Source organism: Ciconia boyciana, chromosome 2 (assembly GCF_034638445.1).
Source record: "Ciconia boyciana chromosome 2, ASM3463844v1, whole genome shotgun sequence".
Classification (NCBI taxonomy): Eukaryota; Metazoa; Chordata; class Aves; order Ciconiiformes; family Ciconiidae; genus Ciconia; species Ciconia boyciana.
This window is the reverse complement of record NC_132935.1, coordinates 168,518,880-168,534,468: the sequence shown is the minus strand read 5'-3', so window position 1 is coordinate 168,534,468 and position 15,589 is coordinate 168,518,880. Positions and strand designations below refer to the sequence as shown.

The 15,589-nt window shown below is 47.5% G+C and overlaps 1 protein-coding gene and 1 long non-coding RNA gene across 7 annotated transcripts in view; one reads left to right on the top strand and one right to left on the bottom strand.

Annotated features, from left to right (window-relative positions):
• Positions 1-1,565: 1,565 nt before the first annotated feature.
• LOC140648632 (uncharacterized) lies at positions 1,566-8,327 on the bottom strand. Of its 4 annotated transcripts, none has more exons than XR_012041300.1 (6): positions 8,299-8,327; positions 4,854-4,965; positions 4,157-4,214; positions 2,599-2,766; positions 2,404-2,493; positions 1,566-1,592 (listed from the first exon to the last, which is right to left on the bottom strand). It is a non-coding gene; the product is annotated as an uncharacterized lncRNA (long non-coding RNA). The 4 variants fall into 4 exon arrangements; XR_012041301.1 differs by lacking the exon at positions 1,566-1,592 and adding an exon at positions 1,700-1,794; XR_012041298.1 differs by lacking the exon at positions 1,566-1,592 and having other exon boundaries at positions 1,817-2,493.
• Positions 8,328-8,449: 122 nt separating this feature from the next.
• Positions 8,450-15,589, top strand: part of MAP4 (microtubule associated protein 4) — a 168,285-nt gene continuing 161,145 nt past the window's right edge. Inside the window, exon 1 of one of the 3 annotated variants that reach the window (XM_072854946.1) lies at positions 8,450-8,579. The gene's annotated coding sequence lies outside the window, so the exon portion shown is untranslated. Of the gene's footprint in view, positions 8,580-8,985; positions 9,057-9,123; positions 9,325-15,589 lie in introns of those variants that run through there. The other 2 variants (XM_072854947.1, XM_072854948.1) reach the window with 2 other exon arrangements.

Genomic DNA, 15,589 nt, shown 5'->3' with positions numbered 1-15,589 from the left:
TGAACAAGCTATATTTCTATTCCAAGCAACTGGAGTGCATTCCCTCCCCCCCAGCCCTCTTCCTTAAAATCTCTCATTTTTGGAAGATGAATAAGAATTTAAATGGGAATTCTCACCCATAGTAACGAGAGCTGCTGTAATTTCCCCCAGCTCTCATTTCTTTTTAAAGTGAGAGCAGAAAGATCTGTAGAAAAAATATTGCAGTTTGTGGCTTTTGAGCATGAGCTTTGGATACTGTCTGGATTTTTTTTTCCTATGGCAATGATGAAATTTCACAATCAGGTCTCCAGGTCTGTTATGGAGTCCCAAGGGAAGAAACAGTCTTCTGGAAAGTGTGTTTACTTTGTCTCTTCCAGAAAGCTGGGGTTTAACAACATCATAATTAAATTTGTATATGACAGATTGCGTCTCATCCTTCAGCATTTTCAGGCAACTTTTAATTCTAATGTCATCCACCCTCTGTTTTATATATAATTCAAGTAGCTATCTGCTGCAGCCATGTCATGCAGCGCAGTGATGCACTTTCACTTTTCTCCTTTGGGCCAGTTTCTAGCAGTTACGCCCTCACCCCAGCCAGTACCTTCCTTTTGTTCCTACTACAATTCTGGATGTGAGATAATTCCTCAGACCCCTCTAACCCCGGCCTTAGGGGTTAGCTCATTTTCTCTGGTTCACATATTCCACTCTGTTTTGGCAGCCAGGGTTTGGGAGCAGATTCAGAAAACCTCTCCAATTGCAAGCCTGAAAAACTCGTCCCAGTGCGGTAACACATTTGAGTGTTTTGGAAGGCCCATCTTCCACAGCCCAGTGCTCCACGTCTGCTAAGCCGGACGGGCTTCATTAGCTGGTGAAGGCAAATGACTGTACTGCCCGCTCAGGTGCTGGGCAGCCAGTGCAGTCCAGCACGACTGGCCAGGGCTGAGGGGCTTGCAGGGACAGTGGACCACCACCGGCTTGTCAAAAGACTTCTCATGAGGCTCCCATATGGCACTGCAGAGAGCTGGGTGTTACGCATATGAAGATCTCTGCCTGCTGCTGTACTGTATCTGAAAGAATTTGTGTTTGGCATAGGGACTATACTGCTGCCTCCATTGGCTCAAGCTGCAGGGGAAAGAAGCTTTTGATCAAGAAGGGCTGAGCTCTGTCCTTGCTGCTAATGTGACACTGCCTTTAATCCACACAGAGGGCTTGCTTCTAGCCCGAAAAGATGTTTTTCATGCAGTTTTCATGTGCGGCTCGTATTTAAGCTAAAGCATATAAATGAAAGCTACACACCCTTTATTTGCATGTCTGAACCGATGAGTGTGCAAAATGGGACCAGCAGTGGCCGCACAGCTGTGGATGAGCATCACACATACGGTCTTTCCATCCCACATGTCCTTCACAGGGTTCATGCAAATGGACTAGCTGCCCAAACTGAAAATAAACAACAGAAATTGCCCTGGGAATTCTTCAGACAGCCAAAGTGCTCTCAGCCATTTTGATGAACCAAGGGGAATTTCATGGGAGTCAGGTTTCTGAAGTGACTGTGTCATTTCAGAAAGAGAACTTGGGCATTACTGTACCTAGCACTGTCCTGACTTCTGCCTAGCCTATGAGCAAAAGGAACAACAAGATGTTAGAGATTTAAAAGATGAAGTATAATTAAAGTGTTGGAACACAGATGAGTGATGTAGGAAATGTATATAAACGGTATAGTCTTTCCAGAGACAATACCCATAGTACTGTCTCACCCCACCACAGCAAGGAAGTTGGAGAATTCAAGAGTGTTCACCAAAAGCAGGGGGGGCAGCCCTGGAAGAGAGAAGAGCACATGATGAGACACTGAGAGATCGGCCACCTCACAAAAAAAGGAAAGTCAGAAATTGTGTGATGGAACCAGAGAAAATACTGAATGGCCAAGAGAAAGCACAGCAGGAACCTTCTATTTCTTTTTTGATGTAACACAAAAACAAAGGAATTGGAAAGCAGCACATTCCAAACCATTAATTTGCACATGTACCATTACACTGTGTAACTTGTTGCCACAAGAAAGTGTTGCCACTGGCTTATTAGGACTCAGAAAGGGAGTGGACCATTGGGTCCCAGGAATGCCTAGAATACTCATAATGAGTGGTATGGAAAGCGTATTGAACCTCCTGTCCCAGAGCTTCAACCAGTCCAGCAATCAGGGCGCAGGATGAGATTCAGCGTGAGGAGATCACCCCCATTTTGGCCTGGCAAATTGACTGCGCCTGTTACAGCGCGCCTGGCACCAGCCACCATCAGAGACAAGGTACTACGCTAAGAAGGCGTGAGGTTTCGTTGCCTTTCACAATGCACTCATTTTGTCCAAGCAGTGACAGCACATCTCTCAAAACAGAGGCACGGCAATCCTCCAGATACGCGTGCCCTTCATCTCACCACCCTCAGATCTGCTCCTTCCAGCCTCTAGATGAGTGATCCAAACTTTCCCCTCTGCTGCTCTCTGCGCCTTATCTTGTACCGGATCATCTGAGGAAGGACGAGAACAGTAAAATTAAAACAAACTAGGCCCTGACCCCTGAGACACTCTCCTTGTTGGTGAGGGATCTGACTTGCACAAAACTTCTTGCAGACCTGCAGGGCCTAATGGAACCAGGCTCTTTGCAGATTGCTTTTCCCTTTCAGTCGTCTTCTGTCTCATCACACAGCTTTTGTCAGTCCTGGTTACATGCTCCGTCTAGTTCAGGCTGGAAGCTCCTTGGGGCCCAAAGACCTCTCACCCTCTCTTGTCCCCCGAGTGTCCTGTGCACCAGAAGCAGGACAGAAATAGCAAGTCACCATCAAAGTGATCAGGAGTAATTTGTGAGCTGTGTGTTTTGCACAGCAAGGGAGAAAACCTCTGTGGCTCCACCAGGGATAGCTGCACAGAGTGGAGAACGTGACCAAAACCCCCTCTATCCCCCACTGGGTAGTTTGAGGAGAATAATTTGATTGAAAGGCAAATCCTTTAATCTCCAGATATAAATCAACAGAATGGCAGAATTGCTTAGGACAGAGCATATCATATAGGGCATGTACTGTATGTCTTTTCCCTTTAAACAAACATGGGTCCTCCAGCTGTTAGCCTATTTATAAAAGGTAACTCAAGGCTACATGCAAACTCCTGAGGACATTTCATTCTGTCATTACAGCACAGACTCAGTTTTTCTGCCTCAGAATAATTGGGCTTGGTTTATGAAGGCCCAGGCTAGAGAAGAGATCAGCTCTGCCAACCTGACGCTAAAAGCCCTCTCCAGTGCAGAGGAGCAGGATTAAGCCCTCTAGAAGGCCAGGCTGCCCTGCACCTCCCAGGACAAGGCTCTGCTTAGATAAAGAACGATGCAAATGTCAGCTACTACATCACAACAAGGCTCTGTAGGTTCTCCTCTTGCCGCGTGGGAATGCCCATGCTCTGGGTCATGTGCTGTATGTGAGAAGCGTCCCGCACCCTGGGTCACTCACTGTAGGACCTACGATGCAGGATAGCAGCTAGCGCCGTGCTTTCTGCCGGTGCTCCCGGGACTGCAGAGCCCTCAGGAGTGGTACTCACTCCCCCAGCCTCAGTGCAGCACCGCAGCCACCCTCCTCCTCCTCCTTGTCCACAGCCCCACACACCAGGTTACAGCTGACGGACAGATCCCAGATCAGATCACGGGGTGTGCCAGCTGCAAGGCAAATCCCATGACTGGTCAGAGAGACTTGACAGGTCTCTGGGATGGCAGGGATCCCTGGCCAAAATTCCATGCCTTCCATTGTGCTGGCATCAGCTTTGATGAGCATAACAGCCATGGCTGGCTGGCAAATATCTGCCAGTGACCCACAACGCTTTTGTTGTCGCCGGAGCAGCGTCCTGCCTCACTCTGACTAGTTAGCTTCTACTTGCATGCCTAATTCACGATAGGGAAGTGGACGTGAAATGAAGACTGCAGCATGAGAGTAAAAGTTGCAGGCTAGTTTTGTAAGAGTATTCAAATTCTCCAAGATGCTTACGGGCATTCGCTTTCAAAAGCATTCAGAAACCTAAATTTCCTGAAAATGAGAGGCTGTTGGGTCCTGCTATAAGGGTTGAGGCAATTCTCTGCTCTACTCAAAACAATTTATAGCTCTGGTTCCATTTATTTTTCTTTATAGAGGGCTCAGGTTCATTACTTACTGCCACTGACGAGCACTCATTTTTGGAAATGACCCCTCCAAAGGCTCTTGCTGCATGTCTGAAATGAGTGAGAGATCAGAGGAATGACAGCGAACCCCTGAGCAACACGCAGCTCTTAAAGAAGCATCCCTGCGGAGCCAGGACAAACCCCAGTAGCCCTGCCTCCCAAGCACTTCTCATGTCGAACATTCACCTTCGGCTATCATGTCATGTGCTTTGAGGAGAGAATGACAAACTCTTGATAAATGGGCAAGAAAGCCGCACAGTTCATTACTGTTTCTCTCCAAGACTTTTGCTGCCAATGCCCTGGAATCAGCAGAGCCAAACCCTGCCACATTACCGAGTGTCCTTAATTTGCACTGGCTCCCATCAAAGTGGCGATGAATGAGCATTTGCCAGAAATGAGCTCTCCCTTTCCAGCTCCCTCAGTGCTCACAAGTGACTCACACGATACGAGTCAGGCCTACACTTAGAGCAGCCTAACTGCTGGCCTGCTTTACCTGCCCTGCTGGGCTAATGGGCCTGGCCAGGGGTGACTCGTTAGGGAGATGAGCTGGTCCCCTTCCCTTTTCCCCCATCCACTTTCACTGTCTGGCTTGATGAAAGGGCAGAGCCATTGCCTGCTAACCTTCTCTCCCTCCACCTCCTGCCTCAAAAAAAGAATAATCCCCCCTCGCTATTACAAGGACAGACACACCTGTAGCGTCTCATAGATTTTGTCTGCCATATGACCGAGGAGAGTGGTTCATGCTGCCCTCTCTTTCAGGACAAATGTAGCTGAGAGAGGACTCAGGGAGTCTGGAAGGCAGCTGGAAAAGCAAGTGGAGAAGTAGGTTATATTCTTTTGAGGGATAAACAAAGATAAATGAGATGCTCTGAATTTTTGCATAGGGGAAGTATGCGGGGAGGCAACAAATGGAGCCTGTCCTAAAGTTGCTCCCATAAAGCAAAGAGCAGACTTCAGATTTTAAACTAAAACAAGGAAGTTTCATATGAAACAGTGCCCCACAAAAGCCATGCTAAGCTCGGGTTGAATAATAACATAGCCATCAGTTTTTCTGGGCAAGCTAGGCTTGTAAGCACAGTAACAGCTAAGAGAACATGTCAGTCAGTTGTTCACCCAGGAACAAGCCCAGCTGGGATTCCATCCTGCCTTTACATTGGTGATTTCTGAAGAGTTACAGGAATTCACCTGTGTGGAGGATAGAGGTGCAGCTCTTATTATATATTGCCTTTCCTTCCCTTCTTCTAGTCAGGAACAAGTTATTCTGCTCCTCAGATGTAAGCCGAGCTATGAAACACTCTCTTCCATCCTGCTCCTTCCAATGCCAACAATAAAAATTCAACTGGTTTCAGGTGAAACAAGACAGGATCTAAGAAAATCAGGAAGCCCAGTTCTCAGTGTACTGAGAAGCTATGCATAATAGGGTAAAAAACCGTGACAGCTTCAGGAGCATGCCACGTAGTACAAAGAAGAAGCTGTAGATGGGGATGAGACAACCAGAAGAATCTGTTCTCAGCTAGCAAGGTGTATGGAAGAACAGTGATGGGAGACAGCTGCCCGGACTGTGATGCTACATGCCGTAGAAACAGATTTACTTCATTTCAGTGGAAGGAAAAAACCACAGCTTTTGGGCTGATGGTAGCCCACCTCCCAGGCTTTACAAATTCAGGTTTTGTAAAGTAGGAAGCCCCCTTGTGCAATGAAATACGGATGTTTGCATTATGGTGGACAGTTGTCTGCTGCAACATATAGTTTATAATGGACACACCTATTGCATTAAAGGGCTGCAACCTGCTCTGATTTATGATAGTTAGGTGTGCCTGGCTGGGACTAGGGCAAGTTACCAAAGCTGTCACTTGACAGGGTGAAGTCTGGACACTTCTATCTCCTGAAAACACCAATAGTTTGCTCCTGTGTGACCACTGTGCATTGAAGGTTAGCCTTTGGAGTCTTTTAAGTTTTTCTTTTGGGGAATAAATTCAGGGCTCGGTGAACAACCAGAAGTTCTTTTTGAAGGCAAAAGCAGGTCAGCCCAGTGGTCAGACATACTCCCAAACATGGCACCGATGTAACCCACTACTTTTTGTTGTATTACTATGTCTGCTCCACAGACATAGGAATTACTATCCTGCGCTAGAACTAGGGTCTACCCTGTCTCGGAGACACCTAGCAGAAAGGCTCCAGCGGAGAAGAGAGATGGATTTACTAAGGAGAGAGAGGGATCTTTAAGCTTATGATGATCTGAAGCCCAGGGTAGGCTGGGACAGCCCTGAAATTCAAACTGTCGCCCGATCATCCCAAAGAAAGCCATTAGGATGCTATTTTATCTTGGAGCTTAAAAATAGCACATGGTACAAGCAGTTGTTATATATATGCCTTTCACCAGGACACGGGACTTCCCCCCCGTCTTCTCCTTACAAGCTGCGGCCCTGGAAATGTACCCACACTCTCAAGTTTGGGAGGAGGGGGGCGGGCAGAAGCTGCAACCTTAACTCTCCATGGATGGGGTGTGCCCCCTTCCACAGCCTGATGCAAAGGGTGTTTCCTCCCTCAAGCGACCAGACATAAGAGACCCACCTATTTTTGTTTTAGTCACCACACTTTGATTTGCTTATCTAGCAGGCCAACGTGTCACATACTCTAATGCGATTTAGTAGCTCTGTAGCTCCCTCGGGTCAGATAAGTGACACATACACCCCTTGGGCACATGCAGGAACCTTGCTGTCAACAGCCAGGGGATGATCTCCCTCCCTCATGGATTAACTTGCAGAATAGGTTGTAATGGTTTAAACCATGAAGAATGAGGCTGAATATTCCTCCTGCGTGGTCACTGTCACTGTACCAATACTGGATGGTCTCACCTTTCTCTTGTCTGCACCCTAGGCAGTTTCAGCTGTGTGCATCACAACTATGCCTGCTGTAAAAAGCATGTTCTCTCATCACTTACCATCCTGCTATCTATATTTCATCCCTGTATCTTGTTCTCCTGTCCTCCTCCTGCATGCAAGGAGGGTTGCATTTCTGGACCAGAAGGGCCACGGTGGAATCTAAGCAAAAGCACCAGTGGTACCTGTCATTCAGCCACCCGGGGGGGGTGGGTGAACTCTCCATCTGTCCCTGGACACTATGTTTTACAACAAGCCTCCTTCCAGATACTTCACCACATTGATGAGTCCTCCTGTCCAACACAGGCATGCACATGCTCCCAGAAGGACATTCTCTCCCCCACCAAACATAGTCCTTTCCTGCCCCACCTCACCCTCCCCAAGCCACGGGATCTCCTTCATCTCCTGTCAGCTGTCATCCACCCTCAAACTTCTCCATCTCTGTGAACAACCATATTGGTCCCCAAAGGTGAGAGGACAAAGCTTTGCTGCCAGGAACTAAAATGTGCCGCTTGCCCTTTGTCACTGTGTGTCAGCGCTGTACGCAGAGTAACGCCAGGGGTGCTCCCCCCTGCCCGGGGAGGGGACCTGCTCCCACCACCCCCCAGAGACTGCACCAACTCCAAAGCACTGGTGCAAAGACACCTTCCCGCCCCCGCCAGCACCCAGGGCCTCCCCAGCCAAGCTCAGGCCCCATCAGTGCCTGACAGCCCCATCTCCCCTCAGACCCATTCCCTCACCGCATCCCCTTGGGCCCTTCCCTGTCACCTCCAAGCGCCCTCCCCGCCATCTCCCCTCACCGCTTCCCCCCAGCCGCCATCTCCCCTCACTGCTTCCCCTCAGCGGCCTTCCCCCCTAGCCACATCCCCTCAGCCCCCTCTCCACTTCCCCTCAGCCACATCCTCTCAGCCCCCTCTCTGCTTCCCCTCAGCCCTGTTCCCTTGGCCCCCTCTCTCCTCAGCCATGTCCCCCTAGGCCCCTCTCCCCTCAGCCCAAACTCCCCCACCCCACCGCCCCACACCTCCTCCCCTCGGCTACCTCCCCTCTCTGCTCCCCCTCAGGCCCTTCCCCTCACCCCCATCGCCCCACAGCCCTCCTCCTCAGCTGCGCCCCCTCCCTCGCGGGCCCCCCTCACGCCGCTCCCCACACCCGCGCTCCCCTCACCCCCTCAGCCCGCCCCCGCGGCCCTCTCCCCGCGGCCCGGCCCCGCCCCGCCCCACCCAGCGCCATGGCCCCTCCGCGCCGCACCCTACCCCGCTGCCCTGTCACTCCAGCGCCGCCTCAGCCCGGCCCGCCCCCCGCCCGGCCCTGCACCGCCCGCGCTGGCGGGGATTGGCGGGTGGCGGGCGCGGCGCGGCGCCATTGGCGGAGCGGCCGAGAGCCCGCCCGCGGCGCTAGCAGGCTAGTGCGCTCGGCGTGAGGCCAGCGGCGGCTCTGTTCCCTCCTCCTCCCCCGGCCGGGCCCGCAGGGGAGAGTGGCACTCACCAGGCGGCTCCGTCCCGGCGGCAGCCCCCCGCGCCCCCCTCTGCCTCCGGTAAGGGCCGCCGGGGGTCTGCCGCTGCGGGCGAGGATGGGGCGCGGGGACACCCCGCTCCGAGCGGGGAGCGGGCGCGGCGCGCTCTGAGGCGATGGAGGGGCGGCCCGGCCCGGGCGCGGGGGCTCCGGCCTCAGCCTTGTGGGGGGCGCGGGCGGCCTGCGGCCCCGCGGAGCGGGGAGGGGCGCGGGGGGCCGAGCGGGCCGGCTGGCGGGGGCGGCAGCAGCAGCGTTCGTGGGTCTTTTTGTGAGGGGCGCGGGGGGGGCGGCCGAGCTGCGGCGGTTGGCAGCCGGCGGCGCGGGAGCGAGGGCGGGCCGGGCTGCGGCGCGGTCGGTGACAGAGGAGCTGCGGGGCGGGGGGAGGAGGGTCCCGGAGCATCAGGAGAGCATCTGCCTGGCGAAGTTTGCGCCTGGGTCATCCCGGAGGAAGTGGGAGCTGCTGGGGAGCGTCTTTGTTGCATGGGGAGAAGAGGCTGAGGTGATCCCGGGGAGGGCTGCTGCTTGTGCAGCTCTGCTTTACAAAAAGCTCTGCTTTTTAGAGCTGGCTCCCCCCAGACGCATCGGAAAGGCGTTTTTTGGTCGAGGGTAACGCTGTGAATCGGCCACTTCTGGGTGGGACCTCTCGCAACTTTTCGTACCGTGGCTCCCCCGTCCTTCCCCGCTATCGTTCTGTTCGGCCAGTCTCCTTCCCTGCTTTATAAGGATCGTTGTGGCGTTGCATCAGGGGATATTTGTGCTGTAATTCGGTAAGGCAGAAGGGATGAGTATTTGCAGAGTTGCTCGCTCGCAGCTTGGTGCGATGGGTGTGGCGAGCGGAGTGGATGCGGCAGACTCGAGGCCTATATGGCAGCGTTGCCCAGTCATCGGCAGATTCAACCAGCGATCTATTTATATATAGGTTGGGCCCGGTTTCAAGATGAGCAAACTTGCTTAAAACTACAACTGTTCCGTCTAAAACATTAAACAAATGTTTACTACAGCATGGCTAGTAAGTTGAAACTCGAGACAGTAAAGTTTTTGGTTCTGAAGATGCTGTTCTACTGCCAAAAGCTATTTGGAAGTGTATCTTGCTGTAGGTAGTATGCTTTGTTGTAAACTCTACTCCTCTTAGAGGTGTGTTAAATGCACAATCTGTGAACATACTAAACCTGAACTTAGTTGGGTTTTTTGGGTTTTTTTAGGTTCTTCTTGATAGCTCTTACTTGGTTGCTCCCTCTCTTCTTTCTTTCCCCTGATTGGGGAACAAATATGGATTTAACAAATAAACTCATTTATTTTAGCTTTTTTTAAAAGTGGGTTGGTCTTTTTTTTTTTAAAGCTGGAATCCTTTATTCAATGAACTGTGTTCTTCCCAGCTTACAGTTTCAGCAGAGTATCTGAAAGGCTTCTTGAAGAACATAATAAACATCGCAGTACTTTCTCAGTGTTTCCGCTTGTGGAATAGCAAGCCTTGCTCGGTGCCTGCTTGTGCCCTCTTTGTGCAGGGCTCTGTGTGCAATGCTGCTGTAGCTTCATTTTGTAAACTGAAGGGCAGGACTGTGCTGGAGTTTTACAACTGGAAGGCTTATTTCCTCTTTGCTGGGGCTTGATTCTTCCATCTGGTAGTGTATGTTTTAATGGTATTTTATATATATATAAATATATATATAAGGTGCTGTTGTAGCTTGATTTTCTGATTTTCTTGATTTGTTGTAGCTTTTCCTTTATTTGAGAAAGAGAAATAAATCATAACTCAAATATTCAACGTAGCAATACAATTATGATAAGTGATGTTGGCTGGACAGACCTGCCTGTGTTAAAATTGCTTTAATTTTTTTTTCTTCATTTGTTTTTCCTTATGAGAACTGGTGAAATTTCTGATTATCCTTTCGATGCATTTTGGAGGATTTATGGACTTTTTTTTTTAAATTTTTATCTTTTTTGCCCTCCTCACATCAGAAGAGATGGGCTTTTTCAGTTTTAAAAAGAGCTTAACTGACTTGCTATTGCAATAGCAGCAATATCCTGTGTCTTCTGTTTTCTTTGGTAATAATTACACGTTAGTGACAAATAATAAGCTTGAAGGCAGAATAGCTGATCTGTTTGTGAGTGTGATTGTTGACTCTAAAACTGAAGGACACGGGTGTTATTAAATCTGTATTATGTGTGTCTGCAGAAATGACATCAGGGAAATACCAAATAATACAAAGCAGTGTCAGTGGTTTGAAGATCACGGCCCTGCAAGTTCAGCTAGAGCATAGTGTTGCTATGGGTACGGTTTTGTGGGTCACCCCTCGTTCCCCCCGAGTCCTCAGATGATATTAGGAGAGGATTAAGTCACTCTTGTCCTTAAAGAACAAACGGGAAGCCTGTTGGTAGTATGCTTATGCCAGGGGATACTCATTGAAGCTTCAAATATCTGACTTTATCAGATTGTTTCTTAAAAGCTAATGACTCTGTCAGTCAATTTACATGTTGCTGGCCGGTGATCTTTGGGCAAGCTCCGAGGAGCGCTGAACACCACGGCTCAGCTCTGGGAACTGTGGAACCTCACCCTTACAGGATATCTGGAGATCTGTTTTAACAAGTTGCCTAATTTGTCTGTGGGAAACTTTGAAGGTTATGAGTAGTGTGGTGTTGTGGGTAAATGCATCACTTTAGCCCTTGCCCGCTGCTTTGTATGAGTTGGCTGTGGGCATTGTAGAGAGCAGAGCAAAGAGACCAGGAGGCGAATAATCACACGACAGGCTCCTATAAACTGTTGAAACCAACTTGGACGCGCTCTGGTATCTGTGTATGCCAAGCCTTACAGTGCTGGTAAGTGTTGTTTAAAGATGGCAATGCTTCTTCTGAAGTACTTGGGTTTAGAGTGCTCATTCGTTTCCCTTCCAGGGACACTTGACAGTTAAGTCTAGGTTTTAATTACCAAAGTATTGCTTAAACTGTTCTTTCTATCATGATATTAAATGTTCCCACCCCTCTAACAACGTAAGCACAAGACAACCTGATCTACAGAAGTACAATGAAAATAGAAGCAACTTGGTTTTTTGAAGGGGCAGCAGGTAAGGCTGTGTGGAGGGCGGGACAGGACTGGATTTCCAGTCTTAAGCTTGTTTTATGAAGTTTGATGAATACTCAGTTTAAACAAATGGATTGCATATTCTTTCTGGTGTTTGTAAAAGGGCTGACACAGCCTTAATTTTAGCGAATGGAGCTGTAATTATATTTGAGGTCCCAACCCCTGTAGTATTTTAGTGGTTACCTCTCTTCCCTAGAAATAAATGAATCTGAGCCATTAAATCTGATTTGAATTCTTGCAGAGTTCAGGTCTGGTTTGGACCCATCGCTGTTAGCACTGTTCTTGCTCTCATGTACTATTCTTAAGCTTACCTCCTGTTTGCTAATCTATCTATATCTTCAGCTAATAACTCAGTATTTAAACTACATTTGTCTCTATGTGCGTAGCACTGATGTACAGACTTCCAAATTCTGATATATGTGAAACTTATGACTAAGGGAAACCACTGGTCAGACAGGGTGTAAGTCTGTCAAGATGAATTCAACCTACTTGCAATTCAAATGAAAGTGATGGTTACTCAAAAGCTGAATAACGTATAACTATACCTTGTTTTGGTCCCCCCCCCAAAAAAAGCCCAAATAATTTATTTTGCTAGTCCAGACGTAGATTGGAAGATAAAATTCCAGTCTCCTCCTCTGCGAATGAAGAGTTCAAGGCACATTACTCATCATGTTGTTGCTAGTCTGATTATAGATGGCAAAATTATATTTTGCGTATGTGCTTCTGGAGTTTCAAAGGCAAACTTGAAGACACTAATACTGCTCTGAAAGGCTGATAGTTATTTCCTGTAGCTTCATGTTTACGCTTCTTGTCGCAGCTAAAATAGATCAATCTCTTGCTTAGCCAAATGTCTGTGTATATGGTTTCCTCATGTCTTAACAGTGCAATCAAACTGATTTTCTTTACGCTTTTTCTTTTTCCTTGAAGGCAAATTAAATTATACTCAGATGTAGATCAGAGAAACGCAGGGGTCTGATTACAGCAGGCAGTATGGTGGTGGAAGAGCTCAAGTCTTGAGCCTGAGCCATCATCACTGCCGTCATCTGCTACAGAGGGTTCATCTCCCAGAAGAAAGGGTAGATGTACTTTGGATCAGATTCTTGAGGAGGTGGCATAAAAGCTGGGTTGAACAAAGTACAGCCCATGTGAATCATGTGTACAGGTAGGCTCACACAGCAGGCAAACTCCTGCTTCCCTTGTGGTGAATTTCTCCAGCCTCCTACAACTCCGAAGCCAAATTCATGACTTAGTATTTTCCACGTGGAAAATACTTTCTTTGGGATGAAAAGGTCAGTGAAATCAGTTGCTGTAGATGTTATGCAGATTTTAACTTGGCAACAATAAGAACAAAATACTTCTGGCTCACACTAGGGCCCTATGTGAGGCTTGGGGAGGCTTCTTAATAAAGTTTTTGAAATTTAAATGTTAGAAATTATTAAAGTTATTTAAAATTATTGGGAATTCTAACCCCAGAGGATTATGGACAGACGTTAGTGTGATGCTTAAGTAGCATTTAAGCTCTAGCACTCTTAAATATATCGGGATAGTGCTAAGGGTTTGGTGGTAGGGTGACTCTGTTCCCAAACAAGGTTAGTCTTAGACTCTTCTGAGTAAGTTGTTAAATGATGTGTATTGTCATACAAGCCCATATCTTGTAAATGTTGGTAAGCTTGATAGCAGAATGTTTGCAGTTGTTGCTCTAGAAAACAGGGGAGACAGTGTGTTAGTGGAAAGTGTAAGTCTGAAAAATGGATGCAGATGTAAATGATAGTATATTCAAACTCCATAATACATATTCTTCCCTTGAAATATCTGCTGGAAGGTGGGAGGATGGTGGGTTATTTATCCTGTTGCTTTACATGCATCCTCCCCTAGAAATGGGGAGGGAAGGGTCTGACTTCTGCCCTGCCTACCCAACCTCCTCACTATTAGAAAACGGTATTTCTCGTTGCTCTTTTAATCCTTGCCTGGACTCTTCTGAATTTTCCTCAGAGAGTGGCAGCCACTGAATTAGTAGTTCTCCCAAGAACTAACAAGATACTAACTTTGAGATAAAGCTAGCAATGTCCCTGTGATTTGGACAAAACTAGCAAAAAAAAAAAAATTAGTTGTAGTTGTTGCATTATTCAGGCAGGTTTCTGTAATGCAATAGGCCCTGTATTAGCTTTCCTTGGCAAAGGTTAGATTTCCAGTCTCTTGGAGCGATAACTCTTTTTTTGTAAAGAGACTTTAGCATAGACAAACACAGGCCTGGAGTCTCTGTACCTTGCCCAAAATGGTTGTGTTGGCATGGTGGAAGATTTGATATGTGGGTGGAAATGAGGTGAAGTATTAGGCATATCCTTGCATGCTGAATGCTGTGACACACGTGATGTAGCTGGAGATTAAAATGGGATGAGCAGTTCACTCATGCTGTGTTCTGGCTATCAAGCTACTCGTGTGTAGCTGCAGGAAGCTTCTAGGAGAAGTGTGTAGTTAATCACATCCATTAGCATGATTAAAATCCTGAATAGCCTGTGTCACTCACTCCCATTCTCCACCTACACTTTGCCCCTTTTATCCGGAGTATTTGCAAGTAGGAGCATAAGACAGACTGAGAACAATGCAGGCTCGAACCCAAGGGATGGTCACTGGGCTTTTAAATGTATCAAATAATTCTGGGCTTTATATTGTTCTAACGGGCAGGTTCTTCAGTAAGCCGTACAGCTGCTGTCTGAACAGAAAATCTTAAAAATCAGCCCTTCACAGATCGAGGATCCTCAGCAGGATTGTCAGGAATCCAGTTGAACATGAAGTAGGCTTGTCTTGCTAGTCAGTCAAGTGCTCATAGCTTGCTAATGTTTCATATCTAGTGCGTGCTAATGTTTTAATTTTAACGCCTCCGTCCACGTTTGATGATCTCTTCATGTTGGTTGGCACATTGCATTGGTGCTGTCCTTGCCTCTGATGGCCAGGGCTAAAGTGGGCTTGAGAGCGAGTTATATGTGGATGTAACTCTAAGGAAAGATGACCAGTTTTAGGCTGAAATTAAGGCAAGGGGATCTGCTTGCAGATAGGCTGGTTGGATTTAGGCAAGGGCTAATTAGAAGTGAAAAAAGCAAAAAAAGGGAGGTAATTTCGTAAATTCTGTTGTGCAAAAACTCTCCCCTTTTAAAACTTTACTTGTTGGGGAGATACTGTATGTATTAAAGTTAGATCTTTTTGAAAAAGCAAGCTGCTTTCTGAGTATTAGGTCATCCACTTCCAACACATTCCCGCCTGGGAGTGAGTCATTGTTCCTTTTGTAAAATTACATTAGAGCTACATCATCCTGAAAAGCTGTTTTTCAGCTGAATTTAGGGTGTTGACACTTGCTTTAAACAAAGTAAAACTATGGGAGCATTTATCAGATGAATTTCAAAGTACCTTTACAGACTCTTGAGTTACAGCTCCTGAAGTGCTAGAATATAAGATCAATTCAGACTTGGTAGTGAAAACCCTCTGGTGCTGGGGTGCTGCTTTGAGTGTGCTGGGTTTCATTCCCCCGCCCACTGGGGTATTGAACCCTCAGCTCTCAAACTGAGGATCATAGTTAAGTTACATGTATATATACACTGATATTTGTGAAATGCTTAAAATCCTCTGAAAGGGGCAGGAAAACATGCACGTGCTTTTACTTTGTCTTGTTTCCTCCTCCCCAGCTTGTCACTTGTTTCTTGCCCTAACTGTGGTATGTCTAACTGTAGCTCTTTGCTATAGATACTCTGGCGGTTTGTCCTTCTAGGAGTGTGATACTGTGGGTTTGTTTCCATACTATGGCCTTTTTTTAATAACAAAACTGGCTTGAGGTTCCAGCCTTCTTCCATGTTACTTTTTTTTTATCATGCTGTTATGCCAACATAACCATACGTGCTGTAAAATGGGTCAGTGATCAGGTGGGATTTCTAGAACTATTTTTAGATAATCAATTCTGT